The 20960-nt window shown below is 42.8% G+C and overlaps 1 protein-coding gene across 2 annotated transcripts in view; it reads right to left on the bottom strand.

The window, feature by feature from the left end:
* Positions 1-20960, bottom strand: part of TMEM151B (transmembrane protein 151B) — a 37944-nt gene that overhangs the window by 6524 nt on the left and 10460 nt on the right. The gene's annotated exons all lie outside the window — the stretch shown is intronic.

Genomic DNA, 20960 nt, shown 5'->3' with positions numbered 1-20960 from the left:
CACGTGGGGGTGTCTGAGTGGCATGTGGGGAGGTCTGAGTGGCATGTGGGGAGGTCTGAGTGGCACGTGGGGAGGTCTGAGTGGCACGTGGGGGTGTCTGAGTGGCACGTGGGGGTGTCTGAGTGGCATGTGGGGAGGTCTGAGTGGCACGTGGGGGTGTCTGAGTGGCATGTGGGGAGGTCTGAGTGGCATGTGGGGGTGTCTCAATGGCACGTGGGGAGGTCTGAGTGGCACGTGGGGGTGTCTGAGTGGCATGTGGGGAGGTCTGAGTGGCACGTGGGGAGGTCTGAGTGGCACGTGGGGAGGTCTGAGTGGCACGTGGGGGTGTCTGAGTGGCATGTGGGGAGGTCTGAGTGGCACGTGGGGAGGTCTGAGTGGCACGTGGGGAGGTCTGAGTGGCACATGGGAGTGTCTGAGTGGCATGTGGGGAGGTCTGAGTGGCACGTGGGGGTGTCTGAGTGGCATGTGGGGAGGTCTGAGTGGCATGTGGGGAGGTCTGAGTGGCACGTGGGGAGGTCTGAGTGGCACATGGGGGTGTCTGAGTGGCATGTGGGGAGGTCTGAGTGGCACGTGGGGGTGTCTCAATGGCACGTGGGGAGGTCTGAGTGGCACGTGGGGAGGTCTGAGTGGCACGTGGGGGTGTCTGAGTGGCATGTGGGGAGGTCTGAGTGGCACGTGGGGGTGTCTCAATGGCACGTGGGGAGGTCTGAGTGGCACATGGGGGTGTCTGAGTGGCACGTGGGGAGGTCTGAGTGGCACGTGGGGAGGTCTGAGTGGCACGTGGGGGTGTCTCAATGGCACGTGGGGAGGTCTGAGTGGCACGTGGGGAGGTTTGAGTGGCACGTGGGGAGGTCTGAGTGGCACGTGGGGGTGTCTGAGTGGCATGTGGGGAGGTCTGAGTGGCACGTGGGGGTGTCTGAGTGGCATGTGGGGAGGTCTGAGTGGCACGTGGGGAGGTCTGAGTGGCACGTGGGGAGGTCTGAGTGGCATGTGGGGTTGTCTGAGTGGCACGTGGGGGTGTCTGAGTGGCATGTGGGGAGGTCTGAGTGGCACGTGGGGGTGTCTGAGTTGCACGTGGGGGTGTCTGAGTGGCACGTGGGGGTGTCTCAATGGCACGTGGGGAGGTCTGAGTGGCACGTGGGGAGGTTTGAGTGGCACGTGGGGAGGTCTGAGTGGCACGTGGGGGTGTCTGAGTGGCATGTGGGGAGGTCTGAGTGGCACATGGGGGTGTCTGAGTGGCACGTGGGGAGGTCTGAGTGGCACGTGGGGAGGTCTGAGTGGCACGTGGGGAGGTCTGAGTGGCACGTGGGGAGGTCTGAGTGGCATGTGGTGGCATCTTGTGTGTTAAAGGGAAGACCAAGGGCACATAGGGGAATTTTGGAACAAGGGAGCGACATGTGGGGATATTTTGGGAAAGTGAAAGGCATATAGTTTTGGGGTTGGTTTTTCATTTCAGAAGTTAAGTATAATGTGTGGCCCTTTTGAAGGTTGGGGGCCACACATGTGTCCTTGTAATATATCTGGATGCCCATCACTGGTATAGATGAAGCAGTGTTTCCATGAACTAATCTCTTGTGTCGTATGAATTCTTCACTACTGGAAATACTACACTTATTGCATCTCTAACTGGTACAGATGGCACTAGGATCACTGGGATATACTACATTTCCAGGTACCAATAAATCATGGTTGTATTGTGTGTAGAAGAGTTATTGCAGATCACAATGTGACAGCTCATGGGATGGATGAGAGGTTGGGGGGTCTCATTGTGGGGTCAGATACCAGAAGGAAGGTGATACCTGTTTATGTCACATTGGGACATCTAGGTGGATATAGCAAATAATGACTATTAATGGAACAGCAGGTGATTGACTCTTATCACCATGGATATTGAAGCCCATATTGGATCAGCAGATAGATGGATAGCAGCAGTGGTCTGCATTCTATTATAGCCATAGTAGTTATTATTGTTCACCATTCTATAACAGCCGCTCAGATGGGTGTGATCAGGAGACCCAATAAGCTCCGTGCTCCGTGTGGTCTGCAGCCTCACACATGCTCTCGGGTCCGTGAGATGGAGCCCACAGAGCAGCCCCCACCTCGGATGAGGGGGCTATGGATATACTGACCCTTCTCTGCAGCTTGAAGTCTCATCCCCTCTATATTTTTGGGGGGATTGTATGTTGTATAGAAGCTGTTCTAGAATCAAAGGGAAACAGAGATGAGGATTCATTTAAGTTTATCTCAAAAGTGAATTTTTTATGTTATCTCTTTAATGTCTATTACTAAGCAAGATAAAATACAGGGTTACAAAAGATGAGGGTAACAACCAAGCTATAAATCTATTCGGTCAAAGGCTTTCTCTAAATCTGTGGACAACTGATGGAGGAAAAAATTGTGACCCTCACCACCTCTTTATGGTCCTAGCACCAGATTACCCGATATGTCCTCCTAATAATTGTACCGTCATCCCCCCACCAGTCTACCCTTCTCTGGTCTCGTTACTGGGGCAGTCATTCCCGTGGTTGCTGGTGGGCAATTCCATACAATAAAAGGTTAGTGTAAAGTTCTTCTTTATTCCACGTCAGACAGGTCACATTGGCCGCTACGTAGAAGACATCTTTATCTGATCATAGGTTAATCGGAGTCACTAAAGAAAAGACTGGAGTGGGAAGCTGAGAAGGGTCGTCTGACCAGAAGGCCTCAGGTGAACCTTTGAAGGTTGTATTAGGCCTCCAAGCTGGTTATTACCCAACACTGATCTAAATGGATCTAATACATGTAAATAAATTGATATTTGGATGTTGTCCATTGTGATACTTTGGGGATAATAGTGATTTACCCGGAGGTGGCAGAATCTAGAGGTGGTGACGTAATAAGCTGTTTGGATAGTAGTTATACGAGGTCTGTGTGTGACTGCAGTCAGTAACATTGGAGTGTTCATGGGAGGAACAGATGGTTATCTGGTGTCTTACAGAATATCACTGGTGTGTCTGGTGGAGATAGAGTAAGACCTGGCAGGAGCCTGGTATGAACAGATTACATCCAATATAATGACAACAGGACAGTAAACACGTCAGCCCCTTTTACTGGTGATATCAGTCGGAGGTGCCTGGAGATTGTACATTAGATTAGGCTGATTCACACATCCACAACTGACCTGGAGACAATGGTCCCAGTCACCGGTAAAAGCAACAGCAGTCCCTCCGGTGGTGCGTCTGGCTCTATAACACTAGCACATGCGCCAGGTTACGTCAGGAGTAACGTGTGTTACTTACACCCCACATAACGCAGAGCATAGAGACAGTCATATTACAATATAATAATGTAATGAAGAGTCAGATGCACCAAGAGAATATTGCGCCCATTGGTTGGTCCACTAAGAGGCCGGATCTCTCAGCATCAGGTCCCTCACACCTACTATATTTGTAGTTATCTGTTGCATTTTTTCTAAAATCATAATTTACGTTCTCTTACCAGAGGACTCAGTACACACACACCCACCTCGTACTGACCTAAGGACTGGGTATTTTTACCCATATTGGTCTTCTTCATGTCACTGTGTTATATGTGACATGTCATTTGGTTTTGCCATAGTTAATGGTTGATAAATTCTGCTACCTTTGTGATAAATATCATTTGCTTTGTATTTGCATTACCTTTCACAATATTGCGCCAAGGGAATTATCTCTTACCGAGAGAATATTGTCTGGACAGTGTTATTAATAAATGCAAAAATTGCATTTTCCATATAAAATATAATTAAATACAAATATCTGTTGTTTTCCACTTTAAAAATCACATTTCCAGCCACCGAACAATTGGAAATATGAAGTAATGCGAATTGACAGCCGCGTTTTCATATAATTTATCAGCTGCAATGATGAATTAAATACTCATCAGGGGAAAGGGTCAAGACACAATTAACCAATCAGAAGCGACTAGCAGGTGTTAGTGATGGCCACCATCAGTCTGGGCCCTCCAGCCCCACCAAGAGATATGGCTCCTGGCAGGCCTGTATGTGTCTGCGTCCAAACCTACCTTCTGCACAATTACGTGAACGTGCACTTACTGTCCACGGCCTATACTCACCCGCCCCCTCCCTTCCCCATCCCACCCCTCCAAATCCTCTGCAAGTACTCCCCAAGTACTCCTGAGTCCTCTGCAAATACTCCCCAAGTACTCCTGAGTCCTCTGCAAATACTCCCCAAGTACTCCTGAGTCCTCTGCAAGTACTCCTGAGTCCTCACCCAGTACTCCCCAAGTACTCCTGAGTCCTCACCTAGTACACCCCAAGTACTCCTGAGTCCTCACCAAGTCCTCTCCAAGTACTCCTGAGTCCTCACCTAGTACACCCCAAGTACTCCTGAGTCCTCACCAAGTCCTCTCCAAGTACTCCTGAGTCCTCACCTAGTACACCCCAAGTACTCCTGAGTCCTCACCAAGTCCTCTCCAAGTACTCCTGAGTCCTCACCAAGTCCTCACCAAGTACTCCCCAAGTACTCCTGAGTCCTCTCCAAGTACTCCCCAAGTACTCCTGAGTCCTCTCCAAGTACTCCCCAAGTACTCCCGAGTCCTCACCAAGTATTCCTGAGTCCTCACCCAGTACTCCACAAGTACTCCCGAGTCCTCTGCAAATACTCCCCAAGTACTCCTGAGTCCTCTGCAAGTACTCCCCAAGTACTCCTGAGTCCTCTGCAAATACTCCCCAAGTACTACCGAGTCCTCACCAAGTCCTCTCCAAGTCCTCACCAAATACTCCCGAGTCCTCACCAAGTACTCTCCAAGTACTCCCGAATCCTCACCAAGTCCTCCTGAGTCCTCACCAAGTATTCCTGAGTCCTCTGCAAGTACTCCCCAAGTACTCCTGAGTCCTCTGCAAATACTCCCCAAGTACTCCTGAGTCCTCTGCAAATACTCCCCAAGTACTCCTGAGTCCTCACCCAGTACTCCCGAGTCCTCACCAAGTATTCCTGAGTCCTCACCAAGTACTCCACAAGTACTCTCGAGTCCTCACCAAGTACTCCCGAATCCTCACCAAGTACTCCTGAGTCCTCACCATGTACTTCCCAAGTACTCATGAGTCCTCACCAAGTCCTCTCCAAGTACTCATGAGTCCTCACCAAGTCCTCTCCAAGTACTCCTGAGTCCTCACCAAGTACTCTCCAAGTACTCATGAGTCCTCACCAAGTCCTCACCAAATACTCCCGAGTCCTCACCAAGTACTCCCGAGTCCTCACCTAGTACACCCCAAGTACTCCTGAGTCCTCACCAAGTCCTCTCCAAGTACTCCTGAGTTCTCACCAAGTCCTCCCCAAGTACTCATGAGTCCTCACCAAATATTCCAGAGTCCTCACCAAGTACTCCCGAGTCCTCACCTAGTACACTCAAGTACTCCTGAATCCTCACCAAGTCCTCTCCAAGTACTCCTGAGTCCTCACCAAGTCCTCTCCAAGTACTCCTGAGTCCTCACCAAGTCCTCCTGAGTCCTCACCAAGTACTCCCGAGTCCTCACCAAGTACTCTACAAGTACCCCTGAGTCCTAAGTGTAAAAGATGCTTACAGACGTATACGTACATATTTAAGGTACGCTTGCGCAGTACGTAAACGTGAAGTCAGACTCCTTAGAAGGATACATGGTTACATTCCAGTAATTACAGGAGCCCTATCAATGTGGGTGTGATCTGTATGTGCTGACCTGTAAGGTAGGCACAGTTACATATATGTATATAGAAGTCATGATATATCTGCAGCCTGACATCTCTAACACTGAGACTGAGACCCCTATATTCCACCACCTATAACACCGTGGCTGCGGCAGAACTGGGCATTCTACATTAAAGTCCTTAATTACTCTGCTTAAACGTGGCCTCTAATCCAGCAAGTAATCCACAAAAAGCTTTAGGATTAACCAGTAAACTGAGCTGTTGTGTTTAACACCCAGATGCAGTTCTGTTATCTGACAGATCAGGAATATTCTACAGGGTCCCAATTATATGCAGGACACTTACATTCATTTATGTACAATCAAAACTCATATTAATAATTCATTCAACATCATCAACTTCTCCCATTATTTAGAAGCAAAAAAACCCTTCTCTCTTAATTTATTTCCATTCCTTTGTTAATTAAGCCATATACTAATAAAGGCACAATAATTCACGTATTAGAAAAACTACAGTTATACAAATGCTGCGCAAATTATACACAGGAAATAAAATGACCAATCAGCTGTCCCGTCTTGTTATAGCTCCACCCTCAGATATTGTGGCTGGGAGGAGCAGGGTCATGGGGGCAGGTAGAGGAGGACTGTCCATGTTCCACTCTTTGGCTGGACGTCTGATTGGACTACTGGACACTGGAATCCAGCTGGATTTCTGGCAGCAGCTATCAAAAGGGGATGTCCAGTTTGGGAGACCCCCCCCCCCCCTCTTTAGCAGGGAACGGAGCAGTATGTAAGAACAGCGAGGACTTCAGGTGCGATTGTGTCTGTATTACACCAAGTTGTGGATATCTGAAAAGCTTTATGGAAATAGATATCCCAGAGTGTAGAACAAGGAAGTATTTAGTGAATATTTAATGGAGGAAAATCCTGCAATAGAACTGATATATGCAAAGCACTGAGATCCTGAAAGCTCCACTTGATTCATGACATTATATCAGCCACAACACAAAGAGATGAGATGCTGGTGTGAATATATTCAGCACTGCAGGATCTCAGGGGGAAGGGGGGGGGGTGTCTTAGAATAAATATAAAACACCTAATCTATAATGGATGGTAGCAGGATGTCAGACTCCTCCTCACTGGAATACAGTCTATCAGGGAACAATTAACAGCGTTCTTCTAGACTGAAACCTACAATCTGTTCAGTTCAGAACTCGATAAATAATAGAGAGAGATTATAAAATCAAATCTCAGACTTTTGAGAGGATAGAAGGGATTATGGAAACAACTAGATTAGACAATGCAATAAACCTAACATACACCCTCCAATTACTACCCACCATAAACATTGCGATATACACAATACAATACAGTTTAACAGACATCTGCATCGGAATACTGTTACTAAATCAGGGGGGTCTCTCTCCACAGCCAAACCCCTCACTCACCAGAGGAATTATAGCAAAGCAAATACCACTGTACCCCTAGAAGATAAAGCTGATTGTACAGAAAATAATACAAGTGACCCTTTATTATTGCAGACTTCTCCCAATAGGAGGCCTCCAATTCAGCGGTAAGAGTTGTAGATAAAGGACACCAAACTCACACATCAAACTCTGGTCTCTGGTATTTTAGAAACTCAATATTCATCTGCTACAGTTTATTAGGTGAGAATACATGACATGTTACATGCCACTTATATTCGCCTACTTAATACAACGTATGCTGATACCCCTAATTAGTCCTAAACAGGTGACCATTAATTAATCATACACTTATGGATATAAATAGAGGACTTTGGACACAGACTTGTTATTGCCTTCTGAAGAAACCACTTAGGACGCGTCAAGGTTTTATTTTAATATCTACACAGCTTTGGGAGCCACACTACTAATCGGACGCTAGAAACTGGATCTTCTTTTATTGCACCTTTGTGACCAGTGGACTTAGCCTTGTGTGGTAGTAAAATATCTAGAACTGGAACCTTGTTGACTGGAGGGACGGCTTCATGTTCCATATTCCATCCTCACTCTAATTACACCTGGTGGCGGTAAGACTATATCCCTGTGAGCAGCTTGGGTTCCTAATTTAGAACTTCTCCCATGTTTACATCTGGGACTATTGTTCCTCATTGCTTTATTCAATATTTGTGACTTTTGTTACTGTGGAAAAACCATCCTTTGGACCATGTGTGTATAGGTTTTATTGTTATTTCATTTTAATACATATGTGTCTAAATAACATTTAAATAAAACAAACTCTGGAAACATATTATACAATGGTCTATACTAATTACATTTTCAGCGCTGCAAAGTTCGTAGTAATAATCCAACATAGCTATATTTTATTATCTACCTAGGATTCTTAAAGATTCAATTAATCCCCAGCCAAACCTTTAATATCTGGTATCAGTTTTCTCTGTATGTATACATTGTCCTACAGCCTCTGGCAACAATCTAAAATCACATCTGAGGATCTGATCAAATGGGACTAAAGAAATCCAATGACCACTGTCCTCTCTATATCTGCATTGGACATGAGCTTGTAGCTGAAGATACCTCACAATCTGACTCCAATCTCCCTGACCCCAAATTCACATTATCTTAGACAGCATAAACTTCATTTTGGGACATAATTATTTTCTGTTTGATGGGCAGCCCGATGGCTTAGTGGTTAGCACCGGGGTCATGAGTTTGATTCCATGACTTATCTGTGTGGAGTTTGTATGTTCTCCCCATGTTTGTGTGGTTTTCCTCTGAGTGCTACTTTTTCCCCCCACACTCCAAAAACATAGTGGTAGGTTAATTGGCTGCAGACAAAATAAACCCTAGTATGTGTGTTTGTGTGTTAGGAAATATATACTGTAAGCTCCAATGGGGCAGGGACTAATGTGAGTGAGTTCTCTGTACAGCGCTGTGGAATTGGTGGTGCTATATAAATAAATGGTGATGATGACACCTTTGTCACTCACCGGACTGTGAGTGCCATTTCCCGTGTGTTCAGGAACCGTGGCCGTCCGCCATCCTGAGGGTCTGCGCATGTGCAGCCCTTAACAAACCTTCAGTACCTGTTGCTTTTAATTGATTGGATGATCAGGCAACCCTCCCTATTTAAACCACCTGTGATCATTACCTGGTTGCCTGATCTTGGAGTCTAATTCCCCATGAGCCTCTGAAGGTGTTCTTGTGTATTCAGCTCCTGCTGATTCCTGTTTACTGCTATTGTGGTTTCCAGACCACTTCAACTCTCCTGTGTTCATCGTGCCTGCACTCAGCTGATTCCTATCTGCTATTACTACCGGACTCCTGTTCGTTTCTACTCTCCTGTGTTTATCGTGTCAGCTCTCCGCTGCCTCCGTTACTACTACAGGGTTCCAGACCGCCTCTACTCTCCTGTGTTCAGCGTGCCTTCTCTCCGCTGCCTCCACCACTACTACTGGATACCAGACCGCCTCTACTCTCCTGTGTTCAGCGTGTCTCCCCTCCGCTGCCTCCGCTACTACTGCTGGATACCAGACAGCCTCAACTCTCCCGTGTTCATCATGTTTCCAGATTCCACTTACTACTGCTTCCTGAGTATTGCTTCGTGGATTCTGGATTACCTGCCGTGCGCTGCACCAACCTGATTACCGCTTCCACCCTCCAGTGGTCTCTCCTCCTGCCGGCCTTCAGCCGCTCAGGTATCCCTGCACGTCTCTCTGACAGCCTGCTCTCCTGAACCGCGGTATGCATACCTTCCATTGACTTTGCTTTTGTATTGCATATCCATCTGGACTGAGTTGTGTTCTCCACCGGAGCCTCCTATCCACTGAAGCTATTGTTACCATTGACTTTGTTTCCTATTGCCTGGATAGCTATTGTGACTTTGTATACTTCAAGCAGTGCTTGTCAGTTATCGTTGTATTGTAGATATCATCGTGGGATCAAGTTCTGTGTGCCCCGTGTATACTCTGCTTTACATTCATCTCCTCGTGCCCCTCCTCACATATATATATCAGTGGTACAACTTGCTGACGCAGACCACTGACTCCTGTTCCCTGTGACACCAGTTTCAAGTATCCTCTCACATAAGCAGTGGTACAACTTGCTACACGCAGACCACTGACTTCCCCGTTACCTACCTTCACCTGGATTCCATTCCTTCACTATAGACAGCGGTACAACTTGCTATACGCAGACCGCTGACTCTCATCACCTCCTCGCTACTCCTGGACATTCCTCCTCACTATAGACAGTGGTACAACTTGCTATACGCAGACCCCTGACTCTCACTACCTCCTCGCTACTCCTGGACATTCCTCCTCACTATAGCAGTGGTACAACTTGCTATACGCAGACCACTGACTCTCCTCACGTTTCCTTGTCCATCTGGTTCCTCGTTGTCACGACTAGTATAGCGTACCTGCTATCGTTGGCACTACTCGGAGGAAGGCGCGGAGTCTAACGTGCCCCTGGTGTTCACCAGGGACCCCCGCAAGGAGGTATGGGCTTAGCTGCAGGAAACACGCAGGTCGCGGTCCTTCCACGAGTCAGATAGCGAAGCACGAGAGGAATGTCAGACAGGCAGGTTCGGCAACGGTGCGGGCAATGTAGGTACACAAGGAGAATCCGAGCGGGGTGTGAATAAAGCCGGGTCGATAACGTTCTGACAGCGAGGTACAAAAGGGAGATCCAAAAGGGGTAGTCAAGGCAATCCGGGTCACAATAGTCACAGGCAAACGGCAATAAACTGGAGGAAGGCAAGGGTCAGGAAACAGAGAGACTCAGGAACACTGGAACGCTGGAGGACAGGAAAGGACCTGAAACTCTGGCACAGGAGGTGAGGTCAGAGGGCCTTAAATAGTGCTGCTAGCCAATGCCCTCAGCACTAGTAGTGCTGTCATAGCAGTAGCGCCGTAGCGCTAGTCATACTGTAGCGCCGTAGCGCTCTCTTCAAGCAGCGTCCCGTTGCCTAGCAACGGGGACGCTTCTGGGTCTGAGCTGGCCGGCCGGGCGGAAGGGGAAGTGATGCGTCTGGTTGGACGTTCTGTGTGGACGGGCGGGCGGCCGCCGAGCGGCGCCTGACACTCGTGTACATTCATCTACTCATTACCAGTTGCTGCTAGTCATAGACTTTCCTTGAGCATTCTCTCACCATCTGCTGTTTCTCCTGTCCCGTTGTCACCCTGCTACCAGAGAACCATAGTACCAGCTATATTACTCTGGTAAGTCCATCATCTGGTGATATTCTGGGCAAAGACTCCTAGTGCCCATGACAACCTTCTATCAACAGATCAGAGGCACAGCGATGGGGACTTGTTTCGCTCCAATATATGCGACTCTGATCCATGGGGAATAAATATGGTTGGAGAACTGTCCTTTCAAAAAGTGAAGGGAGGTCTCAGAAAACAACTGAGAGTGATATAAAACAAAATGTACTAAGCACCTCAATGTATATACAACAAACATAAACAAAGATGAATAACACTCCCTAATTATATTCAGGGTGGTTTCCGTTATTTAATGCAGTATGTAAAGGTATCCAGAGACGGCTGTTTACAGGACACCTCATATCTTTCTGAATGTCCGGATGACACCTGACAATAACTAACCCTAAACCTAACCTGACCAATGCTCCTAAATGGAAGCGACTTCCTGATGTGTCTAGAAGCAGAAGGGATTTAAGGACATCTATATCATCTAGATAATATGTTTCAGTTTTATATAATGTACATGAATGTCTTTACTATGTACGTACTTGTTCTCTGTGACTCCCTGGGATCATAATCTACTAGAATGGAAGAATTCTCGTGACATCAGAAGTAACAGAGATACCCCTTATATATTTCCATAATATTTATATTATCTCTATTTATTGTGTGCTACTTTTGTGGTAACACATTACACTATTGGGCTTCCTCTTATTTCCTATTAATAACAAATACATATAATGTGTCAGACGCTGTTCCCGCACTTCCACTCTGTGCCCGGGACGATCGCCTTCCTTCTCTGTACAACCGCATCCTGTCGCTAGAGATGAGATGAGTTCCATTCTTCTTGCCTAGTGTCAGCATACGCATGTGCTGTTCACTCGTGTCTCCGTCGCATTCATAACGGGACACTTCTGTCGGCATCCTGGCCACCAATCAGAGGCTTCCCTACACTATATAAAGAGGCCTCTGACACCACAAGGGTGCCAGAGTATCTAGGTCTCCCTATGCTCCAGCGCTCCTGTTTGCTCCCAAGCAGCCTGTCTGATTATCTGGACTCTGACCTGGTTTTGTCTGACTCTGCTTCTGGATCTCCCTCTGGTTTATACAGATCTCCTGGTTTGACTCCTGGCTTCCTGACTCCGCTTTGTCTGCTCCTTCAGTACTTCCATTGCCCGCATGATTTGACCTCGGATTGCACGACCACGCTTGTTCACCAATTACCTGACTGGTGGGTAACTGGGAGGGCCGAGACCTGCACCTCCCTTAGCAGCAAAACCCAGAACTCCTTTGGGGGGTCTGCGGTGAAGACAGGAGGCACATTAGACTCCGCACCTCTCAGTTTAACTGCGCCAATACCAGCAGGTATAACTTCAGTCCTGATACCCGTGACATAATGTAACATTTACTCACAGTCATAATATGGATTTCTTACATTTACAAATATCAGTAAATAATAGAATTTCTGCCTATACCTGTGGCTGAAAAACATCCTTAAAATGGTATTTAGGAATTGATGAAGTATTGGTTCAATTAAGATCAAATATCTAGAGGAAGGGTATAATGAGCTAGAACATAATCTACCTATAGACGCTGCAAGGAAAACCAATAGGAATATCATCCAAATGGTGGAAATACCTATTACAGGACCCTCCCCATCCTACTCCCCCTTTATCCTGTATCATCAAGATAATCCTCCAACTGAAAAAAAATAATAAAACTCCACATACTAAATCCCATCTTTCAAAAATAGTCAAACATCATCTATAGAAACGCAAAAGCTCTAAGGAGTGCGCTAGCTCCAAGTTTAGTTGTCTGTTACCCAGAAGAAATCTATTTCTGATTGTCCAACTCCCAGACCGAAGGGAATCCACCAATGTTCTCATTGCGCCATTGTCAATGTATTAACACCCAACAATAAGATAACTTCATATCAACCAGAACAGGAAACATTCACCTTATAGTATAGATATTATTATATAGATAAATATTTATTAACTGTCATTTATTAACTATTACTACACAAATGTAACACTGAATGTAACTTAATGTAACACAATGTAACACCGAACGTAAGAGTCTATGACACTGGAATGTTACATGAAAACAATACTGATATCAACTCTTCTATTCTTCTTACTTGTAGATTAATTAATCTGATCATCAGCAAGATGCAAATATTGGGCCACTCCTCTGTGGTTTATATATCACAACTTCATATAACCCAGCAGCCGCTCTAATGAGTCAAGTCCCATAGACTGTAAGCTGCGAGCAGCCTTCTCACCTCTTTGTCTGTTTTACCCAGTTTATTAATTTACTGTGTTTGTCCCCAATTATAAAGCGCTATGGAATATGTTGGCGCTATATAAATAAATGATGATGGTGGTGAAGTACTATAAGTGGGAGGGGTCAATCCGCAATCAGCCAATCAGAAGCAGCAGGATAGTGTTGCAGATTGTCACCATCAGAGAAGCAGTGAACGGGACATAGCTCACAACCTACTGACCCGCAGCATCAAAATATCCCAATTAGGACAGCAGGACGGATGTCTCAGTCAGGACTGTCCTATCTAAATTAGGATGGTTGGGTGGTATACACTACATGGCCTATCAGCCACACCCATTGCTAACAGGTGCATCAAGCATACAGCCATGTAATCTCCATAGCCAAACATTAGCATTGGAAGTGGGTCATACTGAAGAACTCAGTGACTTTCAACGTGGTGCTGTTATAGGATGCCACCCAGGGACGGATCTAGAAATCTATTGTACCCGGGGCGATTTAGGGGGGGGGGGGGGGGGGGCGATTTAGGCCCCGCCCCCTTTCTAACATCTAAGGCTGCACACTATGTGCAGGTCCGCTCGGCAGTGACAGTGTGTTGTCCGGCCGCACATTGTCACTGCCAAACGGACCTGCACATACTGTGCAGCCGCCGGCAGCAAGTCTCTGCTAGGGGGGGCGATTGCCCCGATCGCCCCCCTCCTGGATCTGCCACTGATGCCACCTTTACAACAAGTCAGTTTGTCAAGCTTCTGCTCTGCTTGAGCGGCCACGGAGAACTATAAGTGCTGTTCATCCACGGATCGCAAGGCCACACAAGCTCACAGGATGCAGAGTGTTGAAGTGCTTTGCATTTAAAATCAGCTGTTCTCGGATGCAACAGTCACTACTGAGTTCTAAACTATCTCTGGAAGCAACGTCAGCACAAGAACTGTTCTTTGGGAGCCTCATGGATTGGGTTTCTATGGCCGACCGGATTACCAAGTGCAATGCCAAACATCCACTGGAGTGGTGTAGAATGAGATGTCCATAAGCATGAATACTGCATTTCTACACAGCCTTAAATGTGGGTGTCTTTTATCCAGGGCACTTTAACAGTGACATAAGCGGTTACTGACCACTTACCCAAATGGAATCTGCTAAACATATCAGCAGAGGTTAAATATATATTAAGAGCAGTACCCTCAGTCTCATGACTCATAAAGGTTCAAAATAAGCTAAACCGAGCAGTATTTTATTAAAAAATAAATGTTTATATGAATGAAAGAAGTTGTCCAACATTGGACGTAGGTTGGACTTTGACGTTTTACCTGTTTACACAATTTGCATTTTCAAGAATTTGCATAACTAGGCACATACGATTTTCCAGGACTACGTCTACATACAAAGTCAGTGCACACCTTGGAGTACACTTTGAGGACAAGTAAGAGGACTCGCGTACATAAAGAAGCATTGCAAGTGAACACTTTTTCGTGGTTCGTAAATGATAAAAACACATGTCTGACACTTAAACCACCCACGTTCTTGCACCTCTGGTGACTGGAGAGCTTAGTAACTCAGATATCCCAGGACTTACAACACTAGGACCCAGGTCCTTCACTAGAGCAAACAGGGTCAGCACAGAGAGAATTTAACTAGCAGGCAAAATTAAATACTCAAAAGTACTCAGACAGACACAACGACATTGTTATAGCAAAGTCACAGAGACACTTGGACAGGATATAAGTTGGGGCAAAATATCACCAGGATTACACCCTCTGTGTGGGGACGGCCCCAGAAGCTTTGCCTGAAAACTAAATTGACATCTGGAGAATAATTTCCTTTTTCTCACAACCTTTTCCTGTCCCAGATAAAAACGTTCCAAAACCATAAATGGGGGTGGGAAGGGAAGGGGGGCGGGGGGTTATCACCTGGACTGGGGCTCACAAGACATTCCGGGCGAGGAGGGTGTTACACCTCTGGTAGTGATGTGGAGTTATCTGATATTAATAAAGGTGTGTTGGACCTTCTCCTTGTACCCCTCTCAGTGGGATAATCCTGCTTTGGTTAAAGCATTTAAATATGTGGTTGTGATGACGTTCAGTCACCTCCAGGGGTAGCAGAACACAGTTGCCCTTACTTTATTATGAAAACTAAGGTTTTGTTTTGGAAAGACACACTGAAAGTAACAGGGGAGGTCCCTGCCCCCTTGAGAGACATGTCTCAACCCAGTGGTTCCCAAACTGTGTGCCTAGGCTGTGATCTCACAGGGGTGCTCAGCCAGGGCCAGTGGTAGGCAAGGCAGGGGACTCATTGGTATTTATTTTGACTGAGGGGTGCCTTGAAAAAATTATGGAGATACTAAGGATGCCTTGAACTGAAAAAGGTTTGGGATCCACTGTCTTAACCTGTTGTCCTCATTGTTCCCCAGGGTGGTCCCTAGGATGGAGATAACAGCCCATTTCTTGCTGAGGTGTCCAGATTTTGCGCTTTGTGAACTGCCAGGTAACAGCCCCTGGAATCAGCCTGCGACCCCTCGTATTCCCGTTTTGGTTTGGTTACTTTTACATAATATATGGGTAGTCTTAGTGGGCCTGATATTGGTTGATGTAGATTACACCACCAGACACCCAGAGGCCTTTCTGTTACAAGCTGCCATGACAAGACAACTGGCCAACAAATTGGTTAAGTCTAATGAAAGTTGTCCTCATGGACCAGGATACAGACATTATGACTCGTCTACTGAAAGTCCACTCGGTCAGGATATCAGTCCTACATCTGCAGATTGATGGCATCGTCAATCTGTTTAATCATTAAACGCAATGTTGGGAAGATTTATTCAAACCCAGAAACGCTTGGACCAATTCCTCTGCTGTCTGTGAGGTGCCCCAGGCTCCAACTGCTAATTGCCATCTGAGCTTTTATTTGGCAGGAACACGCTGGGTATCCGTGACTTTTTAAAAGAATAGTTGGAGAGTTAATATCTGCAATGACTTTGATTTAGTTGGCCGGAGCAAATAAAAGGAACGGCCAAAAGACACAAGAGCACATATATAACCGTAATACCCGCTCTTGTGTCTTTGCTTGGGGAGAAAGAGTCCTGTTGCTGTTATCCCCACAAGAGACCACTGTGTAGGCTAAATGGCAGCGTCCTCTTGAGGTGCTGTGTACGGTTGGACAAGTAGACTACATTGTACAGCAAATATATCATCTAAAGTCCTGTAAGGACATCTCTATATTTTTGAACAGCCTTAAGGGGTGATGTTGGTCTTCAGGATACTGCAGACCCAGTGCCAGAGCTCAGCTCCGTTATGAGCTGTCCATAAGCTCTCAGAAGAAGGAGTCATTAGAAATGTAGGTTGTAGAATTTGCAAATTTATTTTCTAACTCTCTGGGAAGAACCAGCCTTGTAATATTGTTATACTGTCAGAGGTTGCTGATAGTCAAACACCCCATAGGCTCCACAACAAGATGGTAGTAAATAAAGAAGTTGAAGATCTGCTGGTGGTTAGTACGGAGTCCACCAGGCTGTAGTCCGTTGTGTTGGTTCCAAAACCTGATGGAAGTTCCCACTTTTGAGTGGACTTTTGCAAGATGAACAGTGTTATTACATTTGACACCTACTCCTAGGCCTATGGGCGGAGGAGCTCAACAGATGTCACAAAGGAATCCTAGAAGGCCGAGAAGGTGAAGCCTAAAACTGCCCTTGTCATCCCATGGGGCTGCACTAAATGGAAAAGATGCCGTTTGACCTCCGTGGGGCCCCGACCGCCTTCCATGACTTACAGGGGAACCTTCCACTACTGCAGCCTTTACTGATTTGTGTCCTGGGGAAATATTGTGGTAAATGGCAGCCTTAGCTATAAGCTAATACAGTCCAAGCTTTAAACAATCCATCCAAACCTGGTCTTAGGCCTGGACGGACGTTATAGGAGATTGGTACCTAATGTCCCTCCATTGCAGCTGCTGTAATACTGTCAGATGTTAGAGCGGAACAGAAGTATGAGATGAGAAATAATATAACAATTAATAAAAGCAGCAGTAACTTTAGAATGAATTACAATTATTTAATGATTAACTGTTAAGATATTTGTGTTATTGTTTGTGTGAATTATTATACTGTAGACTATTTATTTACCGTGCACAGTAGTGTGTATTGTCATAACCTCATGTGATTACCGTCTGTATCCTATTCCCTCACTAACCCTTTCTTACTAATAAAAGTGTCACATGGGCTGGTGCAGGGGTGAGGATGGGGTACCCAGGTAATGTACGTATGTGTGTGAGGACTACCGAGCAATAGAGGAAGGTGACACGGTCAGATGAATCATACTACCCCACATTCTGGAGAAAGGGACGAGTGCTTGTGTAGCCCCCACCTAAAGATCTCCGCTGTCCGAACGCTGGTTCCCTACACTGCAGGGATCTGGTGGCTCTGTAATGCTGTATGTATGTATGTATGTATGTATGTATGTATGTATGTAAGTATGTATGTAAGTATGTATGTATGTATGTATGTATGTATGTAAGTATGTATGTAAGTATGTATGTATGTAAGTATGTATGTAAATATGTATGTATGTAAGTATGTATGTAAGTATGAATGTATGTATGTAAGTATGTATGTATGTAAGTATGTATGTATCTAAGTATGTATGTAAGTATGTATGAATGTATGTATGTATGTAAGTATGTATGTATGTATGTAAGTAAGTATGTATGTATGTAAGTATGTATGTAAGTATGTATGTATGTATGTATGAATGTATGTATGTAAGTATGTATGTAAGTATGTATGTAAGTATGTATGTATGTAAGTATGTATGTAAGTATGTATGTATGTATGATTGTATGTATGTAAGTATGTATGTATGTATGTATGTAAGTATGTATGTAAGTATGTATGTATGTATGAATGTATGTATGTAAGTATGTATGTATGTATGTAAGTATGTATGTAAGTATGTAAGTATGTAAGTATGTATGTAAGTATGTATGTATGTAAGTATGTATGTAAGTATGAATGTATGTATGTAAGTGTGTATGTATGTATGTATGTAAGTATGTAAGTATGAATGTAAGTATGTATGTATGTAAGTATGTATGTATATAAGTATGCATGTAAGTAAGTATGAATGTATGTATGTAAGTATGTATGTAAGTATGTATGTATGTAAGTATGCATGTAAGTATGTATGTATGTAAGTATGTATGCATGTAAGGATGTATGTAAGTATGTATGTATGTAAGTATGTATGTAAGTATGCATGTATGTATGCATGTAAGGATGTATGTAAGTATCTATCTATATAAGTATGTATGTAAGTATGTATGTATGTATGTATGTAAGTATGTATGTATATAAGTATATATGTAAGTATGTATGCATGTAAGTATGTATGTAAGTATGTATATAAGTATGTATATAAGTATGTATGTAATACTGCATGTATGTATGTATGTATGTAATACTGTATGTAAGTATGTATGTATGTATGTATGTATATAAGTATGTATATATATATAAGTATGTATGTAAGTATGTAAGTATGCATGTAAGTATGTATGTAAGTATGTATGCATGTAAGGATGTATGTAAGTATGTATGTATGTAAGTATGTATGTAAGTATGCATGTATGTATGCATGTAAGGATGTATGTAAGTATGTATGTATATAAGTATGTATGTAAGTATGTATGTATGTAAGTATGCATGTATGTATGTATGTATGCATGTAATGATGTATGTAAGTATGTATGTATATAAGTATGTATGTAAGTATGTATGTATATAAGTATATATGTAAGTATGTATGCATGTAAGTATGTATGTAAGTATGTATATAAGTATGTATATACGTATGTATGTAATACTGCATGTATGTATGTATGTATGTAATACTGTATGTATGTATGTATATAAGTATGTATGTATATAAGTATGTATGTAAGTATGCATGTATGTATATAAGTATGTATGTATATAAGCATGTAAGTATGTATATAGGTATGTATGTAAATATGCATGTATGTATGTATATAAGTATATAAGTATGTATGTATGAAATACTGTATGTAAGTATGCATGTATGTATATAAGTGTGTATGTATGTATATAAGTATGTATGTAAGTATGTATGTAAGTATGTATGTATGTAAGTATGTATGTAAGTATGTATGTAAGTATGTATGTATGTAAGTAAGTATGTATTTAAGTATGTATGTAATACTGCATGTATGTATGTATGTAATACTGTATGCAAGTATGTATGTATATAAGTATGTATGTAAGTAAGTATGTATTTAAGTATGTAAGTATGTATATAAGTATGTATGTGTGTATGTATGTATGTGTGTGTATGTATGTATGTAAGTATGCATGTATGTAAGTATGTATGTAAGTATGTATGTATGTATGTAAGTAAGTATGTATGTAAGTATGTATGTAAGTATGAATGTATGTATGTAAGTATGTATGTAAGTATGTATGTATGTATGTAAGTATGTAAGTATGTAAGTATGTATGTAAGTATGTATGTAAGTATGAATGTATGTATGTATGTAAGTATGTATGTATGTAAGTATGTATGTAAGTATGTATGCAAGTATGTATGTAATACTGCATGTATGTATGTATGTATGTAATACTGTATGTAAGTATGTATGTATGTATGTATGTATATAAGTATGTATATATATATATAAGTATGTATGTAAGTATGTAAGTATGCATGTAAGTATGTATGTAAGTATGTATGCATGTAAGGATGTATGTAAGTATGTATGTATGTAAGTATGCATGTATGTATGCATGTAAGGATGTATGTAAGTATGTATGTATATAAGTATGTATGTAAGTATGTATGTATGTATGTATGTAAGTATGCATGTATGTATGTATGTATGCATGTAATGATGTATGTAAGTATGTATGTATATAAGTATGTATGTAAGTATGTATGTATATAAGTATATATGTAAGTATGTATGCATGTAAGTATGTATGTAAGTATGTATATAAGTATGTATATACGTATGTATGTAATACTGCATGTATGTATGTATGTATGTAATACTGTATGTATGTATGTATATAAGTATGTATGTATATAAGTATGTATGTAAGTATGCATGTATGTATATAAGTATGTATGTATATAAGCATGTAAGTATGTATATAGGTATGTATGTAAATATGCATGTATGTATGTATATAAGTATATAAGTATGTATGTATGAAATACTGTATGTAAGTATGCATGTATGTATATAAGTGTGTATGTATGTATATAAGTATGTATGTATGTAAGTATGTATGTATGTAAGTATGTATATAAGTATGTATGTAAGTATGTATGTAAGTATGTATTTAAGTATGTATGTAATACTGCATGTATGTATGTATGTAATACTGTATGCAAGTATGTATGTATATAAGTATGTATGTAAGTAAGTATGTATTTAAGTATGTAAGTATGTATATAAGTATGTATGTGTGTATGTATGTATGTATGTGTGTGTATGTATGTATGTAAGTATGCATGTATGTAAGTATGTATGTAAGTATGTATGTATGTATGTATGTATGTATGTAAGTAAGTATGTATGTAAGTATGTATGTAAGTATGAATGTATGTATGTAAGTATGTATGTAAGTATGTATGTATGTATGTAAGTATGTATGTAAGTATGTAAGTATGTATGTAAGTATGTATGTAAGTATGAATGTATGTATGTATGTAAGTATGTATGTATGTAAGTATGTATGTAAGTATGTATGCAAGTATGTATGTAAGTATGAATGTATGTATGTAAGTATGTATGTATATATGTAAGTAAGTATGTATG

The sequence above is a fragment of the Mixophyes fleayi genome, chromosome 3 (assembly GCF_038048845.1).
Source record: "Mixophyes fleayi isolate aMixFle1 chromosome 3, aMixFle1.hap1, whole genome shotgun sequence".
Classification (NCBI taxonomy): domain Eukaryota; kingdom Metazoa; phylum Chordata; class Amphibia; order Anura; family Limnodynastidae; genus Mixophyes; species Mixophyes fleayi.
This window is presented reverse-complemented; position numbering and strand designations above follow the sequence as displayed.